This window comes from Oncorhynchus keta, unplaced genomic scaffold (assembly GCF_023373465.1).
Source record: "Oncorhynchus keta strain PuntledgeMale-10-30-2019 unplaced genomic scaffold, Oket_V2 Un_scaffold_4914_pilon_pilon, whole genome shotgun sequence".
NCBI classification, from domain to species: Eukaryota; Metazoa; Chordata; class Actinopteri; order Salmoniformes; family Salmonidae; genus Oncorhynchus; species Oncorhynchus keta.
In genome coordinates this window covers 5,560-15,000 of record NW_026290949.1, presented here as the reverse complement: position 1 = coordinate 15,000, position 9,441 = coordinate 5,560, and the positions used below count along the sequence as shown (strand labels likewise).

General features: G+C 41.2%; 1 pseudogene across 1 annotated transcript in view; it reads right to left on the bottom strand.

Annotated features, from left to right (window-relative positions):
• The window catches only part of LOC118382043 (A disintegrin and metalloproteinase with thrombospondin motifs 3-like), a 121,936-nt pseudogene extending 112,763 nt beyond the window's left edge, over nt 1-9,173 (bottom strand). The window contains exons 1-2 of the transcript XR_008132765.1: nt 9,017-9,173; nt 1,479-1,668 (exon numbers count right to left, since the gene is read on the bottom strand). The product of XR_008132765.1 is annotated as an A disintegrin and metalloproteinase with thrombospondin motifs 3-like (transcript). The remainder of the gene's footprint in view (nt 1-1,478; nt 1,669-9,016) is intronic.
• Nucleotides 9,174-9,441: the final 268 nt, after the last annotated feature.

Sequence of the window (9,441 nt, the reverse complement as noted above, 5' to 3'; positions counted from 1 at the left end):
AGTCAAAGCAGAAACCTAGCTAACTTGCCTTAGAATAGATGAATAGGGGGAAACCTCTAATTAATTTGCACGCTGCAGTCAACCGTTGACTAGCTAACTAGCTATGTAAACCATAGCCCTCTGAAAACACGCTGCAGTCAACCGTTGACTAGCTAACTAGCTATGTAAACCATAGCCCTCTGTAAACACGCTGCAGTCAACCGTTGACTAGCTAACTAGCTATGTAAACCATAGCCCTCTAAACACGCTGCAGTCAATCGTTGACTAGCTAACTAGCTATGTAAATCATAGCCCTCTGCAAACACGCTGCAGTCAACCGTTGACTAGCTAACTAGCTATGTAAACCATAACCCTCTGAAAACACGCTGCAGTCAACCGTTGACTAGCTAACTAGCTATGTAAACCATAGCCCTCTGCAAACACGCTGCAGTCAACCGTTGACTAGCTAACTAGCTATGTAAACCATAGCCCTCTGCAAACACGCTGCAGTCAATCGTTGACTAGCTAACTAGCTATGTAAACCATAGCCCTCTGCAAACACGCTGCAGTCAACCGTTGACTAGCTAACTAGCTATGTAAACCATAGCCCTCTGCAAGCACGCTGCAGTCAACCGTTGACTAGCTAACTAGCTATGTAAACCATAGCCCTCTGTAAACACGCTGCAGTCAACCGTTGACTAGCTAACTAGCTATGTAAACCATAGCCCTCTGCAAGCACGCTGCAGTCAACCGTTGACTAGCTAACTAGCTATGTAAACCATAGCCCTCTGTAAACACGCTGCAGTCAACCGTTGACTAGCTAACTAGCTATGTAAACCATAGCCCTCTGCAAACACGCCTTCTGCCATGTTGATTACAAGGACGAAATCTTACTTAAAAAAAGGTACTTTTGAGATATTAATATAAGTATTTTAAAACGTTGATGGAATTAGTGTGAAAAAATAATTGTATTTCAAAATCTAAACATATTCCATATTTGAGAGAACAATATAAGGAGTGTAACGACGCTAAGATGGTGTCTGTATCATGTACGGATCACAGACCTATGCCTGCGTTTACACAGGCAGCCCCAATTCTGATCTGTACTTCACTATTTGGTCTTTAGACCAATCAGTTTAGCTCTGAAAAAAAAATCTGATGTGATGAAAAGATCTGATGTGATGAAAAGATCTGATGTGATTGATCAAAATACCAATTAATGGAGAAAAAATATCAGGGCTGCCTGTGTAAACGCAGGCATAGGATTTAAAAAGGGCCTAAACTGGCCACTTTCATCATGATTTTTCCCCAAAACTGTTGGTGATACAAATAGAAAAATCAGGTCAAACATCCTTCCTCCCAAGGAAGTTACTATGTGAGCATTGCCAGAACAATCTGACATACAGAAAATATTTTCGGCCTACACTGGCGTGGAATCGCCAATAGCATTCACAAAGTATTTATATGTGTGGCATATAAAGAGTAAAAAATGGACTTACTATGTTGATGAGTGTGAGGACATAGTTCTGTACGTGCTCCTTGCCATGGAAGCGCACCACAGAGTCGTCCACAGCCAGCAGCACCTCGATGTTGTAGTCGTCCTTCTTGGCGTGCCGCCGTTTGCGCTCAGACTCTGTCAGCTTGAGCTCCAAGAGGTCCAGCGCACCGGGAGGTCAGCAATCCCAAAGTCTGTCACTGTGTGGAGGGGAAGAGACATGAGGAATTACAACAAGGAACAATTAGCATATTTAGTAAACATATTCATGTAAACAACATGAACAGCATGTTCAAGTAACATAGCAACATGTAGCCTACAGCAGTATGTTTACATGAGGAATTACAACAAGTAACATAGCAACATTTAGCCTACAGCAAGCAGCATGTTTACATGAGGAATTACAACAAGTAACATAGCAACATGTAGCAACATTTACATGAGGAATTACAACAAGTAACAGCAACATTTAGCCTAGCATGTTTACATGAGGAATTACAACAAGTAACATAGCAACATTTAGCCTACAGCAGCAGCATGTTTACATGAGGAATTACAACAAGTAACATAGCAACATTTAGCCTACAGCAGCATGTTTACATGAGGAATTACAACAAGTAACATAGCAACATTTAGCCTACAGCAAGTAACAACATTTAGCCTACAGCAGCAGCATGTTTACATGAGGAATTACAACAAGTAACATAGCAACATTTAGCCGACAGCAGCATGTTTACATGAGGAATTACAACAAGTAACATAGCAACATTTAGCCTACAGCAAGCATGTTTACATGAGGAATTACAACAAGTAACATAGCAACATTTAGCCAACAGCAAGCAGCATAGAGGAATTACCTAACATAGCAACATTTAGCCTACAGCATGTTTACATGAGGAATTACAACAAGTAACATAGCAACATTTAGCCTACAGCAAGCAGCATGTTTACATGAGGAATTACAACAATCAACATAGCAACATTTAGCCTACAGCAAGCAGCATGTTTACATGAGGAATTACAACAAGTAACATAGCAACATTTAGCCAACAGCAAGCAGCATGTTTACATGAGGAATTACAACAAGTAACATAGCAACATTTAGCCTACAGCAGCATGTTTACATGAGGAATTACAACAAGTAACATAGCAACATTTAGCCTACAGCAAGCAGCATGTTTACATGAGGAATTACAACAAGTAACATAGCAACATTTAGCCTACAGCAGCATGTTTACATGAGGAATTAGGAAGTAACATAGCAACCTCTCCAAATATTTAGAAGCAGCATGTTTACCCAATGTTTACATTTAGCAACATTTAGCACTCCCAGAGTATTATGGCCTCCTTTCCGTGGCTCCCAATTCCCTATTTAGTGCACTCCCACCCCTATTTAGTGCACTCCCAATTCCCTATTTAGTGCACTCCCAATTCCCTATTTAGTGCACTCCCAATTCCCTATTTAGTGCACTCCTCGTAGTGCTCCACAACATTAAAAATGGAAAACGGTGCCATTGGGGACATAACCTACGAGTTTGCTGCGTTGGTCAGCGTTGATCAAAAGTAGTGCACTTAGATAGAAATGGGGAGAAATATGGGACACAACCAAGCTTTGGAATTGTCTCGTCTCAATGATGCAGACAGTCCAGACATGAACATGAGAGACTGTATAAGGCTGAACTGAGACCTGTACAATGATACAGACTGTCCAGACATGAACAGGGTAGACTGTACAAGGCTGAACTGAGACCTGTACAATGATGCAGACTGTCCAGACATGAACAGGAGAGACTGTACAAGGCTGAACTGAGACCTGTACAATACAACGACCCCTTGATATAATATATATAATATATATGCCATTTAGCAGACACTTTTATCCAAAGCGACTTACAGTCATGTGTGCATACATTCTACGTATGGGTGGTCCCAGGGATCGAACCCACTACCCTGGCGTTACAAGAGCCATGCTCTACCAACTGAGCTACAGAAGGACCACAATCATACATCAAAAACAGCATGACAAGCCAACATCCTCTTCCTGCTCAACCCCCTCAACATCCTCTTCCTGCTCAAACCCTTAACATCCTCTTCCTGCTCAACCCCTCAACATCCTCTTCCTGCTCAACCCCTCAACATCCTCTTCCTGCTCAACCCCCTCAACATCCTCTTCCTGCTCAACCCCTCAACATCCTCTTCCTGCTCAAACCCCTCAACATCCTCTTCCTGCTCAACCCCTCAACATCCTCTTCCGGCTCAACCCCTAAGTAGACTATATATAAATGTTGATGTCCTGTACATCAGAGACATCATCTTCTGTAATATACAACTTAAAGAAACAGGTGACTGTACATTCTCAGTAGGATATGATTTGGCATTTTAGTTATTTTATTTTTAAGCTGTTTGTGTCCCTGGAAAATGACTCGGCGAAATGCAACAGTTACCTGTAAAGTCAACAATGGAAAGAACGGAAACCATCCGAAATAACAGTTAAGGACAATAGCAAAACATAATAATGTTTTTAATTTCCTTATTGAACATTATTGTTGTCAACAGCAACAGGAATGTGTCTGGATAAAATGTGTTATTACCATGTAGAAACAGCCTGGTGTTATAAAACATGGAATTTGACTATGGACAGCTGGAAATGATCACATTCCACCATGACGGCAAGGAATCTCTGCCACCTCACTACGCTGTCTGAGACCCACACACTAGACCAGACGGGCATCCAGCCTGGGCTCAATACTATTCCAAATCGAGGCCTTTCAGCGCTTGCTCTAGCCTGCTTCCTAATGCAGACAGTTCCAGGAAGGTGAATCATATAAATGTTCCTAGGTGAGAAACAGCACAGCATAGAGAAGAGAAAATACTACTGTGTCGTTAGAACGAATACTTGGAATCTGTCGGACAAATAATAGGCTGCCACAGAGGAAGGTTTGTCTCAGTGGCTGGAAATACAAGGGTTCTCTATGTGTCTAAGGTAAATTCATCCTCTACTCTATAGAAATACAAGGGTTCTCTATGTGTCTAAGGTAAATTCATCCTCTACTCTATAGAAATACAAGGGTTCTCTATGTGTCTAAGGTCCAATCATCCTCTACTCTACTCTACTCTACTCTATAGAAATACAAGGGTTCTCTATGTGTCTAAGGTCCAATCATCCTCTACTCTACTCTATAGAAATACCTAAAGGTAAATTCATCCTCTACTCTATAGAAATACAAGGGTTCTCTATGTGTCTAAGGTAAATTCATCCTCTACTCTATAGAAATACAAGGGTTCTCTATGTGTCTAAGGTAAATTCATCCTCTACTCTATAGAAATACAAGGGTTCTCTATGTGTCTAAGGTAAATTCATCCTCTACTCTATAGAAATACAAGGGTTCCTATGTGTCTAAGGTCCAATCATCCTCTACTCTACTCTCTACTACTCTATAGAAATACAAGGTTCTCTATGTGTCTAAGGTCCAATCATCCCTCTACTTACTCTATAGAAATACAAGGGCTCTCTATGTGCCTAAGGTAAATTCCCCTCTACTCTATAGAAATACAAGGGTTCTCTATGTGTCTAAGGTAAATTCATCCTCTACTCTATAGAAATACAAGGGTTCTCTATGTGTCTAAGGTCCAATCATCTCTACTCTACTCTATAGAAATACAAGGGCTCTCTATGTGCCTATCCAATCATTTCTACTCTATATAAATACAAGTGTGTCTAAGGTCCAATCATCCTCTATCTATAGAAATACATCCACTAAGGTCCAATCTCCTCTATATAGAAATACAAGGGTTCTCTATGTGTCTAAGGTCCAATCATCCTCTACTCTACTCTATAGAAATACAAGGGTTCTCTATGTGTCTAAGGTCCAATCATCCTCTACTCTATAGAAATACAAGGGTTCTCTATGTGCCTAATAAATTCATCCTCTACTCTATAGAAATACAAGGGTTCTCTATGTGTCTAAGGTCCAATCATCCTCTACTCTATAGAAATACAAGGGTTCTCTATGTGTCTAAGGTAAAAGGGTTCTCCCTCTACTCTATAGAAATACAAGGGTTCTCTATGTGTCTAAGGTCCAATCATCCTCTACTCTACTCTATAGAAATACAAGGGCTCTCTATGTGTCTAAGGTCCAATCATCCTCTCTTACTCTATAGAAATACAAGGGCTCTTCTATGTGTCTAAGGTCCAATCATCCACTACTCTATAGAAAATACAAGGGCTCTATGTGTCTAAGGTCCAATCATCCACTACTCTATAGAAATACAAGGGCTCTCTATGTGTCTAAGGTTCAATCATCCTCTACTCTACTCTATAGAAATACAAGGGCTCTCTATGTGTCTAAGGTCCAATCATCCTCTACTATAGAAATACAAGGGCTCTCTATGTGTCTAAGGTCCAATCATCCTCTACTCTACTCTACTCTATAGAAATACAAGGGTTCTCTATGTGTCTAAGGTCCAATCATCCTCTACTCTACTCTACTCTATAGAAATACAAGGGCTCTCTATGTGTCTAAGGTACAATCATCCTTGACTCTATAGAAATACAAGGGCTCTCTATGTGTCTAAGGTCCAATCATCCTCTACTCTACTCTACTCTATAGAAATACAAGGGCTCTCTATGTGTCTAAGGTCCAATCATCCTCTACTCTATAGAAATACAAGGGCTCTCTATGTATCTAAGGTCCAATCATCCTCTACTCTACTCTACTCTACTCTATAGAAATACAAGGGCTCTCTATGTGTCTAAGGTCCAATCATCCTCTACTCTACTCTACTCTATAGAAATACAAGGGCTCTACTAAGGTCCAATCATCCTCTACTACTCTACTCTATAGAAATACAAGGGCTCTCTATGTGTCTAAGGTCCAATCATCCTCACTCTATAGAAATACAAGGGCTCTCTATGTATCTAAGGTCCAATCATCCTCTACTTCTACTCTACTCTACTCTATAGAAATACAAGGGCTCCTATGTATCTAAGGTCCAATCATCCTCTACTCTACTACTCTACTCTACTCTATAGAAATACAAGGGCTGATGTATCTAAGGTCCAAGCATTGGGATTGCAGGTGTCCATTGACATGATTGAGATAATATCAGAATAAACTGAGAGAAGGTTTTGCATTGCTGTCAGTGACAATGTGACAAACTGAGAGAAGGTTTTGCATTGCTGTCAGTGACAATGTGACAAACTGAGAGAAGGTTTTGCATTGCTGTCAGTGACAGTGTGACAAACTGAGAGAAGGTTTTGCATTGCTGTCAGTGACAGTGTGACAAACTGAGAGAAGGTTTTGCATTGCTGTCAGTGACAGTGTGACAAACTGAGAGAAGTAGCTAAACTTGACAAATAGGATGCATGGTTGTAAATGGCCCAGCCAGCTGCCTATACATTCCAGTACTTTCAGAACCACATCATGGTTGTAAATGGCCCAGCCAGCTGCCTATACATTCCAGTACTTTCAGAACCACATCATTACAGCCTGACTGCTGTAAGACCGTCAGTGGTAACCCGTCACTCTGAATACGTTGGCGAGAAGTTTCTCTGAGACAGGGCGGTTTGATATGAACCGCGGGGGGGAAACGTTCTCCACAAGCTGTCACGGTCACCGGGGTGACTTTGTTGTTATTGATACTGGACCCGCGGGGAGAGCATGGGATATAATCCATACTTCACACTGTACTGATGGTCTGAATGGTATGCATACGACCATAGTTACAATGGTAACTTCCGTTCTAGTATCAGATAGGAGTTCAAATCAAATGTATTTATATAGCCCTTCGTACATCAGCTGATATCTCAAAGTGCTGTACAGAAACCCAGCCTAAAACCCCAAACAGCAAGTAATGCAGGTGTAGAAGCACGGTGGCTAGGAAAACTCCCTAGAAAGGCCAAAACCTAGGAAGAAACCTAGAGAGGAACAAGGCTTTGTGGAGTTCTTTGGCTTGTAACCATAGCAGATCCCTTTTGGTGCTCTATAGAACCCTTTTTTAAAGGTTCTATAAAGAACCATGCTCACGAGGTTCTAAATGGAACCTGTATGGTGATATGAAGAACTCTTCCTCAGGTTCTATATTCACGGGTTGCACGTTGCGTCACAATATTGTTTTGAACGCTCGTTTTAGGACTGACGCCCGACTGAGCATTCTACTCAATGCATCCTCATTGGGTGCTGATGACGGGTTGATCTGAAAGTGCATTACTGAGGCTTGAAAACAAAAATGACATTTATAAACACAAATAATTAGTAGGAAAACCTTTTGTCATCATTTTGATGTCGCCAGATTGACTTTAGCTGCAGTATAACGTTAACTAGCTAGCTAAGCTTGAGGAGGCCTAGATTGACTTTAGCTGCAGTATAACGTTAGCTAGCTAGCTAAACTTGAGGGGAGGCCTCCAAATTGACTTTAGCTGCAGTATAACGTTAGCTAGCTAGCTAAGCATGAGGGGAGACCTCCAGATTTTAGCTAGCTAATGTTAGGTCCTTTATAGAACATTTATGGAGAATGGTTCTATAAAGAACCTTCTTTAATCTTAAAGGTTCTTTTGTAGATCCTATTGAAAACCATACAGGGTTTTATTCTGGTCAGACATGTTATATTGTTCAAATTCCCTAGGTGTTATTATTGACACGTTGAAACAAGTGAGCTTCCTCTGGAGCAGCTGGGGTCCCTGAGGAGAGAATTGAGACCCACTGACTGATTTAGTCAGCTGTTCTCAACTAACACAAGGCCATAACATGAGTCTTTCACAGGACATCACTGACCATTGTCATATCTAATATGTAATGGAATTACACATCAGATAAACTGACATGACTCTAACTCACAATTGCACAAAAAGAGCTGTGCGTAAACCACGCCCCAAAATATTCTAATGAGCTGCTTCCCCTACATTTTAACTTTCAGTAAAAGAAGAAAGAACCATTTTATGAACTGTAAAGAACCCTAGTTCTGAACTGTAAAGAACCCTAGTTCTGAATCTGTAAGAACCCTAGTTCTGAACTGTAAAGAACCCTAGTTCTGAACTGTAATGAACCCTAGTTCTGAACTGTAAAGAACCCTAGTTCTGAACTGCGAAGAACCATTAAAGAGCTCAAAGGGCTATTTGAGGCATTATGGTTCCACGTAGAACGATCACCTTTCCCAAAGAATCCTTGAGGAACCCTCATTGTTTTAGTGTGTATGACTGTACATCACCTTTACAGTCACAGACACTGGAGAGAGAATCTACGGCACCTATAACAGTAGGACAGCCTGCCACCAGATGCTCAAGCTATTGTTCACGGACAGGAGGGAATTCATAGAGGAGTCAGGTCCATTTGAACTGTAGAGCAGAGAGACAGACTTTCCCCCAGTGCTTTCATAGGGGCCGAGCATTCCTCACAGCTGGTGCAGTGAACAGTCTGTCTGCTATGTGTGTGTGTGTGTGTCTGCTGTGTGTGTGTGCATGAGTGTGTGTGTGTGTGTGTGTGTGTGCTTGTGTGCACTCACCCCTCCTCTTTCCACTACACTGGTGGTGTTCCCTTCCCTTACCTTCATTGGGGAGGTCCTTCCTTGTTTGGACTGGTTCACTTTTGATGGCAGATCTCCTGTAGACCACATGGACACGACCTTTCACCTCCACATCCTGCTGACCCTTCTCCAGAGGCTCGATGAAAAACTCCCCGTTATCAGTCCGGATCAGGCCTGCCTGGAAAAAAACACAGCTCTTCACATAATGTGGTTTAAAGTACTTAAGTAAAAAAATACTTTAAAGTACTACTTAAGTACTTGTTTTGGGGGTATCTGCACTTCACTTTACAATTTATATTTTCGACCATTTTTACTTTTACTACATTCCTTAATAAGAAAATAATGTACTTTTTACTTCATACATTTTCCTTGACACCCAAAAGTACTGGTTACATTTTGAATGCTTAGCAGGACAGGAAACTGGTCCAATTTAAGCCCTTAACAGA